This window comes from Girardinichthys multiradiatus, chromosome 22 (assembly GCF_021462225.1).
Source record: "Girardinichthys multiradiatus isolate DD_20200921_A chromosome 22, DD_fGirMul_XY1, whole genome shotgun sequence".
Classification (NCBI taxonomy): Eukaryota; Metazoa; Chordata; class Actinopteri; order Cyprinodontiformes; family Goodeidae; genus Girardinichthys; species Girardinichthys multiradiatus.
This window is the reverse complement of record NC_061814.1, coordinates 23,114,974-23,129,033: the sequence shown is the minus strand read 5'-3', so window position 1 is coordinate 23,129,033 and position 14,060 is coordinate 23,114,974.

Genomic DNA, 14,060 nt, shown 5'->3' with positions numbered 1-14,060 from the left:
ACCTTCAACTTGTATGTTAGACCCAAACCCAACCAAATTATTTAAGGAAGTGTTCCCTCTGATTACCAGCCCCATTTTAGATATGATTAATCTATCTTTAGTAAATGGTTATGTACCACAGGCTTTTAAGTTAGCTGTAATTAAACCTTTACTTAAGAAACCTTCGCTTGATCAAGATGACTTGAAAAATTACAGACCTATATCCAATCTTCCATTCTTATCTAAAATTCTTGAGAAAATAGTTGCTAATCAAATGTGTGAGCATTTACACAGCAATGACCTGTTTGAAGAGTTTCAGTCAGGCTTCAGAGCCCATCATAGCACTGAAACAGCTCTGCTGAAAGTCACTAATGATATTCTTATGGCCTCAGATAATGGACTTGTGTCTGTTCTGGTTCTGTTAGATCTCAGTGCTGTATTTGATACAGTCGATCACAATATTCTCTTAGAAAGGCTGGAATATGCTGTAGGGATCAGGGGAACAGCGCTAGGCTGGTTTAAATCTTATCTGTCTGACAGATTCCAGTTTGTTCATGTAAATGATAAATCATCTTTAAACTCCATGGTTAATTATAGAGTACCACAGGATTCAGTACTTGGGCCAATTCTCTTTACTATATGTATGCTTCCAATAGGTCAAATTATCAGGCAGCATAGAATACATTTTCACTGTTACGCTGATGATACTCAACTTGGATGACTATACATTTTTTGCTTCTAAATTCAGACAAGACAGAAGTTGTCGTCTTTGGCCCGGAGTCTTTAAAAAAGAAACTGCTTAGTCAATCACTTAACCTGGATGGCATTAAATTGACCTCCGATGATAAAGTAAAAAACCTTGGTGTTATTTTTGACCAGGACATGTCATTTAAATCTCATATTAAACAGGTTTCTAGGGTTTCCTTCTTTCATCTTCGGAACATTGCCAAAATTAGAAATATCCTATCTAGGAGTGAAGCTGAAAAACTAGTCCATGCATTTGTCACTTCAAGGCTGGACTATTGTAATTCTTTACTATCAGGATGTCCACAAAATGCAGTTAAAAGCCTTCAGCTGATTCAAAATGCTGCAGCAAGAGTTCTGATGAAAATTAAAAAGAGAGGTCATATTTCTCCTATATTAGCTTCCCTTCATTGGCTCCCTGTTAAAGTTAGAATAGAATTTTAAATTCTCCTCCTCACATATAAAGCCCTTAATGATCTAGCTCCATCATACATCAGGGATCTGATTGTTCCATACGTTCCTAACAGAGCACTTCGTTCTCAGACTGCAGGTTCACTGGTGGTTCCTAGAGTCTCTAGAAGTAGAATGGGAGGCAGATCCTTTAGTTATCAGGCTCCTCTCCTGTGGAACCAGCTCCCAGCTTTAATCCGTGAGGCAGACACCCTGTCTACTTTTAAGGCTAGGCTTAAAACTTTCCTTTTTGATAAAGCTTATAGTTAGAGTGGCTTAGTTTATCAGGGAGGGAGCCTTCCTCCCTCCCTGTTGGTTGGAGTAAGGGGGAGTCAGGTTTAGTCTAAACCGGCTCAGTTATGGTTGAGGTGCAAACACACCCTCCATTTCTGCTACCTGTATGACCCCCTTCTCTTTTCCAATGGTTTTGGTCAATCTGACAGAGAGAGGTATCCCAATCGTTGTGGTTTTTAGTATAACAATGGCCATCAGTGGGCTCTAGATGGACAAACTGTCTACTTTTAAGGCTAGGCTTAAAACTTTCCTTTTTGATAAAGCTTATAGTTAGACTGGGTTAGGTTATCCTGAGCTATCTCTGTAGTTATGCTGCTATAGGCTTAGGCTGCTGGAGGACATAATGACCACTTTCACCCTCTTCGCTACATTCTCACACTACTCTCTAATTCTGCATTATTTGCTGTTATTTCAGTTTTTTACTTTGTGTTCTCTCTCTTTTCTCTTCCTAGAAGCTACACCTGGCCTGACTCTATGTCTACCTGTGACACCTTTCTGGAGAGGGGCATCGTCCAAGCTTCTGCTGGCAACAACTTAATGCTCATCTTCTACCAATGACCCACATGGCCCTGTCTTTTAGTGTTTAACCCTTTCTCTCTCCTAGACATGGCAATTGACTGAGCTTTTACTGTGACTAACTCTATGTGCTCTCTTTTCAGAGTAACCTTGAAAACTGGCTCAGAGTTTATCTGTTCTTTCTTTCTAGGTGAAACGACTAAAGGAGCTACATCCACTAACATTTACTTTTCCTTCCCATAGAAAGTACTCGTGGATCAGTGCTTCTTTGTTCTCTTTGTGTCTCTGCTCTGTTCTCTCAAACCCCAAGTCGGTCGTGGCAGATGGCCGCTCACACTGAGCCTGGTCCTGCTGGAGGTTTCTGCCTGTTAAAAGGGAGTTTTTCCTCTCCACTGTCGCTACATGCATGCTCAGTATGAGGGATTGCTGCAAAGTCAGCGCCAGTGACTGTCCACTGTCTCTACATGCTCATCCAGGAGGAATGAATGCTACAAATCTCTGACTGGATGCAATCTGCTGGATTTCCTTAGATAGAAAAACTTTTTTTCCAATTTGAATAAATAATTGAATCTGACTGCACTGTTCAATGGTTAGGATTAATTAGAATGTATGTACCTGACTTTTGGGAAGTGCCTTGAGACAACATGTGTTGTGAATGGGCGCTTTATAAATAAACTGAATTGAATTGAATTGAATCCTTTGAATGTGTTAAGATGACCTGCCTCCTAACTAAAAATTAGAGGACATCTAATATGTCTCTGAACCCTGGTCACCCCCTCCCTCTGCTTTATACTCCTGAGCTGAAGTGTGCAATTTCACACTCCAACGTCAAACAGCTGCCTAAGAAGAGAATGTATGACACACCCTGGCATTTGTCCTCATTTCTCTCTCAATGTGTAAACGCTATTACCCTTGGGTTATCTTAAGTGGTGTGGTGAAGATGCTCAGCCACTCCTGTCCGCATCTTGCCAGACAACACCATCAAAACCCGGCAAGTGGAGGGGACAAAGCGAGGCTGAAAGACAGAGTGAGGTGGGGTGAGAAAGCAATGAAAATGGAGCAGATGTTTGTGTGGCGGCTGATTTGTAGGCCTGATAAGGGGGTGCGACACGAGGCAGCTGGAATTGATGGCTTGTTAGTAAGGACAGGCCCTCTCTGTGAGATGTTTTCAAAATGATTGATTTACAATAAAGTGGCTCCGGGTGTGCGCATGCAAGCAGAACTGATGCAGATCGATCCCGCTGAAATTGATTGATCAGCCATTTTGCTTGGCATTGTGTTTACCGAACGAGGGCAAGCAGGACCCTCCTCAAGGCATCCTCCCTCGCCATAAAGCAGAGGAGAAATGCCACCTTGCAGGGCGCCCAGTCTCGTTTTTTCTGCCAGTGGCAGGGAAAACAAGCCCTATCAGAGCACAGCCCATAAAAATGTAATCATACCGTGAAAAATACTGGCATAAACATTTACGATTATGTATTTTATTCTGCCATCAAACCGTCCTGCTGCAACTAAGAGATAGTATGCCTTCAGAAATAATGACCTACCCGCTCTATGCAAAGAGCGGAATACCACCTGCCTTATCACAGTGTCACATTGAGACTTTCAGAAGGAGGCATTGAAATTACTACTAACAGCGGATTTCAGTAAACAAGCAACCATGCTTAAAGCTGACACATCCAACAACCTTTAGCCTTGCTTTTTTATTATCTTGGAGATTACTACTATATGTAATACTGAATAGCCCTCAAGTTTTAAAGTGCCTTGTACTGTATATAAATTGTAACTTCAGTAATTTTAACAAACAGAGTCTAGAAGGGTCTCTGCGTGTTTTATAAGAAGTTTTACAGATGAATGAAGCACAAGGACGGCATTTACCATGCGACCCCACTGACCTTCCTTCACTTCCTTCCTGCCAAAACAAAGCTCTCTACCTCTCAGCTGAGGATTTAAATCACCTGTGCTCACTCGCCTCATCCTGTTATTTAAATAATTGCCAACAAGAGTGAGCTTTTTCCATTCTCGGGACGATACGCAGCAGGCCCATCATGTCCCTTATTAACAATTTTACACACTTCGCCGCGGCTAGAGGGTGTCAGAATGCCAATAATATTTACCGTCTGCTGCGGGGCCATTCAAGGGAGGTTGATTGTTGCTGATTGCCCTGACAGAAGCTGACAGCATTCGAAACCTGAGATCCCTACCAATTAACTTGCCTTCTTTTTTTTCTTTAAGGAACAGAACTTGTGTTTGTGGTCATGAGCCAATTGGTGCAGCGCCATGCTTAACACAGAAATGGATTGTTTCTCTCTTCTCCTTTAACATCCATTGACCTAAACAGGAGATAAAAACTAATCAGGAATCACTCAACCATAGTGTTTTAGAGATTAGAATAATTTTTGCTTAAAGTGCCGTACAATTGTATGTTATCATTGTAGTACTTTGTGGCGGTGGCGCAGGGGGTAAAGTGAGCGGCCCATGTATGGAGACAACAGTCCTTGACACAGCCGTCATGTTTTGGAGTCCTATACCAGTTGACCTTTGCTGCATATCTTCCCATCTCTCTCCACCCAAATTCCTGTAGTTAACCTACAGAAAAAATGCCAATAGTGACAAAATATTTTAAAAATAAACTGTAAAGGGTGGTGTGCATAAATATTCACCCCTTTTACTCTGATACCCCCTAAATGAAATTGCTTAACCACCCTAAATGTCAACTAATTAGGAAATGGAGTCCACCTGTTTGCGTGTTTATGAATCCAGCCTGTAAAAGCCTCAAAGGTTTGTTAGAGAACATCAACATCAACCTACCAAAACTTGGGCATCCACCTGCACAACCAAGATGTCCATGGTAACCCTGGAGGGGCAGCAGAGGTCTATAGCTCAGATGGGAGAACCTGTTGATAAAACAACTATTGGTCGAGCACTCCACAAACCACAAGCACTCAACAAGCCTTTATCTAAGAGTGTTTAGATCACTGAAAAAAGTCATTCAAATATTTGAGAAATGATCCTGAACTCACTATTACCCCTTTAATGCTGAAACAGACTTGAGACTGGGAAAGAGGTTTACCCCCAGGCAGGATAGCAACAGTAAACATACAACCAGAGTTACAAAGTAATAGTTTAAAACAAAGCATCTTCACATGTTAAAATGACCCAGTCAAAGGCCAGACCGAAATCCATTTGAAAATCTGTGGCGAGACTTAAAAACAGTACTAATATTAGTACTAATTACACTAATATTTAACTTTTACAAAGAAGAATAGGCATAAATTTCAGTCAATTTTATTTCGAGTACTTTTACATAGCACAGTATGTGTTTAAAAATAACATTTTTGGTTCATATTGAAAGTTTTACATGTGCTTATAGGTCATTCAGTAAATCAGTGAGCTATAATGTTTTATATTATTTGCCAAAAGAACTCAGAGGCAAGTGAATGAAACATCTGTCAAGGGAGTATTGAGCCTTCTCAGCCAATACATTCAGTCTGTTATGATTTCCATAACATTGACATGAAAGATGTTGACACCAATTTCACCATCTCCCTTTGACCCCTGACAATTTGTGTCTTGAAGCGTTAAACATCTCAATCAAGCACAGACACCCATATAGGCTACCTCGAACTGTATCAAGATATTCAATGTGGTGCAAAAGTTACAATTTGTTTTCTTTATATGACAAAGACGGAGCGAGAAAATGGAGATCTGAAAACGAAGCAATGTCCCGAATCCGTGATAATAGTTTCCATGACAATGAGGCATGCTTTGTTGCAGCCCAGATAAACAGTGATCCTTTACGAAAACAAGAAGGTCATTACAGCAGCTTGTCAGATCAATGCCCACTGTGTCCAAGTTGATTAAGACATCTCTCCTCAGCTCTGACACACCGTCAATAGCAGCAGGCACACAATGAGGGACGAGGGGTGGTGGGCGGAGTGTCCGTGGCAGAAAATGTGTGCGTGTGTGCTGGAGGGGGAGGCCAGGCACTCCCACTCTTTCTCTATCCACACACATCTACGCAAACACACACACACAGTACTCAGATGATTGGAGTGAAATACCCATCAGTCAGGGAGCTGAGGTGGACTAATGATTCCCCGTGCTGCCTATTAGAACTACATGACAACTCAATCCTGCTCGCCGAGAAAGAGAAATGGAGGAGAGAGTTAGGAGGGAGAGACGAAGGGGGAAGGAGGCAGGTAGGGGAAGAGTAAAAAGAAAGAATAAGAGATTAAGAAAAGAAGAAGTGACCTTGTAGCCGAATCATTTGAGGCTGAATTAAATTGGCAAGAGCTGCTAATCTTTACCTTGGGGCAATTAACAGAATTAAAGCAGAACAACAAAGGCACAAGGGTTGGCTTTTTCTTTTTTCTGCCCGACACTGCCATTTGTAATTTGTGTCGAATGTCTTCTTCTCAAGAGGTTTTTTTGTGTCTAAGCCTGTTGTTAATGGGAGGAATTTTCTATCTGACAAATAGATTTAAGCTGACTCAAATACAGTGCCTTTCAAAAGTGTTCACACTGCTTGAATGTTTTCAAATTTTCCACTTAGTAACCAGAAACCTCAGTATCCTTTCTTGTTCTCTAATAGATGTAGGTCTACACTATGACTAGGTTATTCTAATACACAAATGATTTGATCTAGACTATTCCATTGAAGCTCTGGTAGTGTAATTACAGTTGTTGTCCAGCTAAAGGTGAACCTTCATCCAAGTCTCACAGTTTTTGCAGCCAACAGATTTTCTTCCCGGATCTCTGCAGCTCTTCCAGTGGTACTATAAACCTCTGAGGCATTCACAGAACAACCGGATTTTTACTGAGATTAAATTACACACAGAGGTACCCTATTTCCTAATTATAGGACTTCTGAAGGCATCTGTCTGCACTAGATGTTATTTATGGTTATCAAGAGTGAAGAGGCAGGAAACAGACGCACATCACACTATTTATTAAAAATGTAGAAATGTTTTGTGATAAGCTATCATATAAAATCCATTAAAAATAAAACAAAAATGCATTACAATTTGTGGTTGTAAAGTAGTAAAATGTGAAAAAGGTCAAGGGTTTAAAATATGTTTGCATGTATGTGGATGGATATAGGTAAAGGTAATGATTTATGATCTAATGAAGATTATTGTCTTAAATCACTCAGCTGTGGCTTACATCTGACAGGTCCTCATTTTGATAAAGCATTCTAATTTATTTATTAAATAATCTGGCCAAAACAGTATAGCTTAACTAAGTAACAGTTATCTATCATTAAATAAAAATACAGAAACTTTTTCTCCTGTCTTGAAATAATTACATGTTGTTGGAATGAAGTCAGTTAATTCTAGTTTAGCCTATGAACTCAGTCTCATACCTTGTCTCTTCTCACAAGCTGATCAATATGTTTGGAAAGACAGACAAGATTAGGTCTCTTAGCCTGTCTGACAGAGTGAGAATATAAATAATTTCAGAACTGGGAAGGATAACAACTGAACTGTACACATACCTAGATGAGAAGCATTAAAACCAATAAAGCATTAGGTCAGAGACAATCCAACTAACTCTTGTGAAGAGTTCAATATTTTCTGTTACTCTCATTAAATTTACACAAATATATTTGCAATGGTAAAAGATTTAAAGTGTTTGTTGTATATGCTTTAAGCAAAATCATTCTCAACTTTCAGGTGGGTCCTGCTCTTCATCTGTCAGGTAGATGACCTCACAGCTGAACCTTGCCCAAAACAACAGGACAATAACCCCAACCTGAACACCCTGAATCAACAACCGAATCCATGCAAAAGAGTTAAGGTTTACTAGGTCAATATCTCAAGCATTAGGTGAAATTAGGGGTGGGTTATTTTAACACAATTGCTGGTTTGAGAAAAGGCTCTTTCACCTTTGTTTATGCTTTAAACATGTAACCATTGTTTTTTCGCAACACACCCTTTTTAGGTGTGGGTATAAGAAAGTGTGTGATCATTACTGTAGAACAAAACACACTGGTGATTTGTCTTTGTTGGGTTTGGTACAACTGCTAAACAAACATTATATGTCTTTAGTAGCCATTGTTTAAAAGTGTCCCATTTATTTCTGAGCCCATGCATAGTAGCTTGGAAACCCTGCATCAAATGAAGCTCAAGGAGAATTCACTAACATACAGTTGTGTCTAGAGTAACAAGAGTCCAGCATCCCTAACCAGATCATTTACTGTTTTTGGTAAAATATTATATTCATAGATGGCAAATACTTTACAAGTTGGTGTAGTAGAGTAACTCAAAACCAACAGGCCCAACACTGATGACAGGCAGCAGTATCTGTGTACCTGAATCAATAATTGAATGAGGTGTGTTACATATAAAGCAATGTGGAGTTGAGAAAACAAAAATAGTTCTTTATTTAATGTTGTAGTTGCTGGTTATAGTGATTTCCTCATTGAAAATCTGAGTAAAATTGGTTGGTCCATACATGGTTCAAAAGAATAGCGGCAGGAGAGGGGAAAACATATATAGAAAGAAATAGGCTGCTCCACTAAAATAAAAATGAATTGTTTTAAAAGGGGAACCAAGACTGAAAGAAAACTATTTATATCAACTTTTGAAAACCAACAGCTAATATTATTAGCACATTATCTCTTCTGTGGATGCTAAGTGTACAAACCAGAGTTTGTTCATCCTAACTCTGAAAGTACATGCACAGTCAGATCTGTTTCTAAAATTATTTGACAGATTAAATATTTGTATAAATGATTTAGAAACCCCATTCTGAAAAGATCTGCAAGTCAAGTGTTGAAGTTGTCTGGTAATTAAAATAATAATTAAAAAAACTTTTTTTGGTGTCATTTTGCTCGCTTTTGCACCTGCTGTGTTTGTGGCTGAAGAAAGGACAACTGCAGCCTGATGTAAAAAATGGGAAATCCTATTTGCTGAAGCTGATGGGTATCTTTGCAACTGCAAATTTTATATTGTATTTGGCTAAAGCAACTTGCATGTTTACATCCATTAAATGTGTTTGATTGCTAAACAAGGTGTGTGTGTTGGGTGGGGATGAGAGCGTAAAGAAAATTGATATTTTCAAAACATAAGTTCCAAACCTCCAAATGTTATTCCCTCAATAAATACTATAGTCCCTTTAGAATCAGAATCAGAATCAGAAAAGCTTTATTGCCAAGTACGTTTTTGGACATACAAGGAATTTGTTTTGGCGTAGTCGGTGCAATACAATACAAATTAAACAGTACAAACATATCTACAATATAATATAAATATATGTGCACAGTTTTAAGTGAGTGAGAGTAAATATAGAGCAGTATAAGATGCAAGAGCAATACAACAGTGCAGGTGATCATTGTGCAAGTAAAGCAGGAGTCCAAGCTGAGCGTTAATGTAACGCATAGAATTACAGGTTACAGGTGTCCTGTCAGCAAAAAAAGGGGGGGTGTGGGGGAAAGGGGGAATGTCAGGGTGGTTTCCGGGCTTTGTTAACCAGGCTGGTGGCAGATGGGAAAAAACTGTTCTTGTGGCGTGAGGTTTTGGTCCGGATGGACCGCAGCCTCCTGCCAGAGGGGAGAGTCTCAAAGAGTCTGTGACCGGGGTGGGAGGGATCAGCCAGAATCTTTACCTCCAGAGCATTCATGATTCAAGGATTTCATTTGCTCTTAGCCTTACCTCGGGGATTCTGGTTGGATTTCCCCATCTTAAGACTGATCTCCCACACCATATCCCCACCATTACTCACAGCTGTATGTCAAATCCTGACTTCCTCCATATGTCACTATCGTCTGCCGAGGCCAAGCTGGGTGGTTTCAAAAGGCTGCCCTCCGGAGGACCCCTAAGAGAGTGCCTCAGGTAATACCACAGAACACACTTCTCTTTTCACTCCCAACTCTGGGGGTCCATGAATTGTGCAATCACATGGGCTGTTTCAACACTGCTGGTGTTTATACAGATAAATGAATACAACCCATGTATTCTGCCATAACTATTAAAACGAACTGAAATATACATTTGAAATATATCACTTGTTGTGTAGAGAGTCTACAGTGACTTGCAAAAGTATTCACTGCCTTGGCATTTTTTATGTTTGGAACCTGGAATTAAAATAGATTGTTTCAGAGTTGGGCTGCATGGTGGCGCAGTTGGTAGCACTGTTGCCTTGCAGCAAGAAGGTCCTGGGTTCGATTCCTGTCCAGGGGTCTTTCTGCATGGAGTTTGCATGTTCTCCCCATGCATGTGTGGGTTCTCACTGGGTACTCTGGCTTCCTCCCACAGTCCAAAGACATGCCTGTTAGGTTAATTGGTCACTCTAAATTGCCCTTAGGTGTATGAATGAGTGTGTGCTTGGTTGTATGTGTGTTGCCCTGTGATGGACTGGCGACTTGTCCAGGGTGTACCCCGCCTCTTGCCCATAGACTGCTGGAGATAGGCACCAGCTCCCCCGTGACCCACTATGGAATAAGTGGTAGAAAATGACTGATGACTGACTGACTGTTTCAGAGTTTGCACAATTTCCTTTACAGAACATGTTTACGACTTTGAAGGTATATATTTTTTTATTGTAAAGCAGACAAGAAACAGGAAACAAATAACAAAAAAACTTCAGCGTGCATATCTGTTCAACACCCCTTAAAGTCAGTACTTTGTAGAGCCACCTTTTGCAGCATTACAGCTGCAAATCGCTTTAGATAAGTCTCCAGGAACTTGCCACATCATGCCACTGGGATTTTTATCCATTCCTCAAGGCAAAACTGCTCCAGCTGCTTAATGTCACAGGCTGACGGACACATGGTTTTGCTCAAGAACACCCCTGTATTTAGCACCACCCATCTTAACCTCGACTTGGACCAGTTTCCCAGTTCCTGCTGGTGAAAAACATTTCACATCATGACACTGCTGCCACCGTGTTTCACTGTGGGGATGGTGTTCTCAATGGCATGTGTTGGGTTTGTGCTGGACGTAGCGTTTTTCTTATTTGCTGAAAGTTATATTTTCATCTTATCTGACCAGAGCACCTTCCTCCATACATTTGGGGAGTCGCCTAAATGCCTTTTGACAAACTCACTAATTGCTTTTTTCAGGCCACAATAAAGCCCAGTTCTATGGAATGCGTTGCTTATTTTGGTCCTTCGGACAAATCGTCCAGTGTCTGCTGTGGAACTCTGCAACTCCTTTAGGGTTACCATTGGTCTCTGTGCAGCCTTTCTAATTAAGGCCCTCCTTGCCAGATCTGTGAGTTTTGGTGGACAGTCCTGTCTTCTCAGGTTTGTAGTGGTACTATGCACCCTCCATTTGAATAAAGTGCACTGGGGGAACATCAAAGAGTTGGATGTTGTTTTATAACCCCACTCTGACTAGTTCTTTCCAACAGTTTGTCTCTTGTTTGGAGAGCTCCTTGGTCTTCAGGGTGTGATGCATCTTGCTTAGTGGAACTGTAGCCTCTGGGGCCGTTCAGAAAAGATGTGTTGATAATGACAGTTCATATGACACTTAGATTAAACACAGGTGGACTTTATTTCACTAATTATGTGACTTTTGAATGTAACTGGTTGCACTAGAACCTTTTAGGGGGTGTATATAGATGCACATGCCATATATTTTTCTCTTTTCACTTCATCAGCTTAAACTATTTCGTGCAGATCAATCACATAAAATAGAATTTAGAAACAGTTTAATTACCGACTGGAAAAAAGCCAAGAGGGATGAATACATTTGATACAAGATTATCATTGTAGGAAAAATGTTTACAGTACAGTTTGGTTTATGCAGTCTGGATGCTCTTGAAAAAGAAATTACACACAATATTTCAAAAAATGTCCTTTAAAATGTTTGTTTGGTTAAAATCTATCTTTGATGCTTTCAATGAAGTATAGCTGTAGGATCTAACATTCAAATACATATTTAAAATGCCTTCTACTATATGTATATTTAAGTAATGTTCCTCTGCAAAATGATTAAGATAAAAAAAAAAGAAAACGGATGTTAAAATATTTATCTTGCCATTTTCAACCTAAATCTGTTAAAAGAAAAAAAAAAAAATCAAGAAAGGGGTTTGTAATCAAGAGTTGTCTTTTCAATAAAAAACATTTACCAAATAGCATATCACTTCAAAACAAACAAAACAAAAGCACATTTCATTACAATATTTAGAGCTGAAACTGACAATAATTAATATTCATGAGTCGACAACTTTGCTGCCCCCCAGGATGGTTAAATTAATTATGCTAACAGGGTCATTTAACTACTTGATTCAAAGAAAGCAGTTCTCGTGCAGTGAATGACACAATAATTACGCACACAATCTAACAAGGGGACGGTGACAAGTGGAGGAGTGACACCCTCATCACCATAAAGTACAAAGAACACGTTTACACATCTGAACGCCACTAACAGCAACAAAAAAGATGTTAAAGCCATACAGGCAGAATAAAAGTATAAAAAAAACTGTTTTATAGCCACTGCAGCTTTTCTCTCTCACACTAATAAACATGATTTGTTACTATGTGTTATTATTTAGAATTATTCATTTACTCTGTCACTGCACATGGAGGAGTAATAGAAACGCCATTGAGGAGGCTGATTTACTCTGTAAAATTTTCATCTCAAGGCCCCACAATGCGTGATTGGTGCCAGTAAGAGTAACAGGAAATCATGCATTATGTACGCGAATATGACACGACCTTGAGACTCCTCGGTGCAGACCATCTATTACTATCCAAGCGACCTTCCCGTCGCTGAAGATACATCTGATGTGTTTAAAGCTGCTTTACAATGCATTAGGCGGGCTTTACATGCGCTGAGCTCACTTTATTTGCTCATACATTTCACAGGGAGAGTTTAGTACCGTGCTGATGGGGGCTGTTCACAGTGAGTGAGTCACTTGTGGAGACAAATGAGCTCATGGAAGCAGGCCGAGGAGTTGGATAATAACACATTTCAGGGCAAATTCCCCTCTTTTTTAATCCTACCAATGTATCACACATTTACTATGCAGTGAACCCGTGCGGATTTGGCCTCATCATTTATTCTCACTTGCTGTAATTGATTGACCTGCATCTTGAAGACAGGGAATGGATATAATTTTTCCCACCATGCAAAGTGGTCTAAGGATCAATATTCTCACTGTTGGTTAAGCTTTTGCAACCTTTAGAATATCAGCTCAAATCGATACCTCTCATTTATTTGTGTACGTTTTCAAAAAATGTTTTTCTTTCTCACTTTTGATCATGCCAGTCACATTTGATCTTCCCATTAAACCACATGAAGGCCACGGCCATACAGTGTACTAGGACTTTTTCAGAATGTGACATGTTCCAACCAGAGACTTCTGTGATATCTAGTGGAATGGAGATGTGTTTGGTTTGGGATATGTGATAAACCGACAAAAAATAATGTCAAGTGAAATAAAAATTATTCCTTGTTTAGTGTTTTTTTTTTTTTTTTAACAAAATCTGAAAAGTGTGGTACGTTTTTGTGTTCAGTGCTCCCGTGTGTCAATACTTTGCAGTACCACCTTTTGCTGCAGTTGCAGCTCCAACTCTCTGGAGGTATGTCTAGCAGATTTGAATATTTAGAGACTGATTTATTTGCTAATATTTCCTTTCCAAATAGTTCAAGTTCATTCACATTGGATTGGGAGCATATGCAAATATGTTTAAGTCACAAGTTCCCAATTGGATTTAGGGTTAGACTTGGACTGGGTCATTCAAGCAAATAAACATGCTGTAACAAACCATACCAATGCAACTGTGGCTGTATGTTTAGATACAAGATTGCCCTGCATTTAGCTCCATCTAGCTTTCCATTATCTGTGACCAACTCCTGTGTCACTGCAGAAAAATACCCCGCAGCATGATGCCACCACCATGTCTCCAGTTGAGGAGAGTGTGTTCAGCGGGTTATTTTCTCATCTGACCCGTGCACATTTTTTTCACATTTTTGTTGCGTTCCTTATATGCCTTACAACAAATTACGAATGAAACATCTTAGATTTTTCATTGGCAATTTTACTACTCTTCCATAAAGGCCAGATTTTGGAAGTGCACCACTATTAGTTGTCCGGTCGACAGATTCTCTCACCTGAGCTGTGAATCTTTG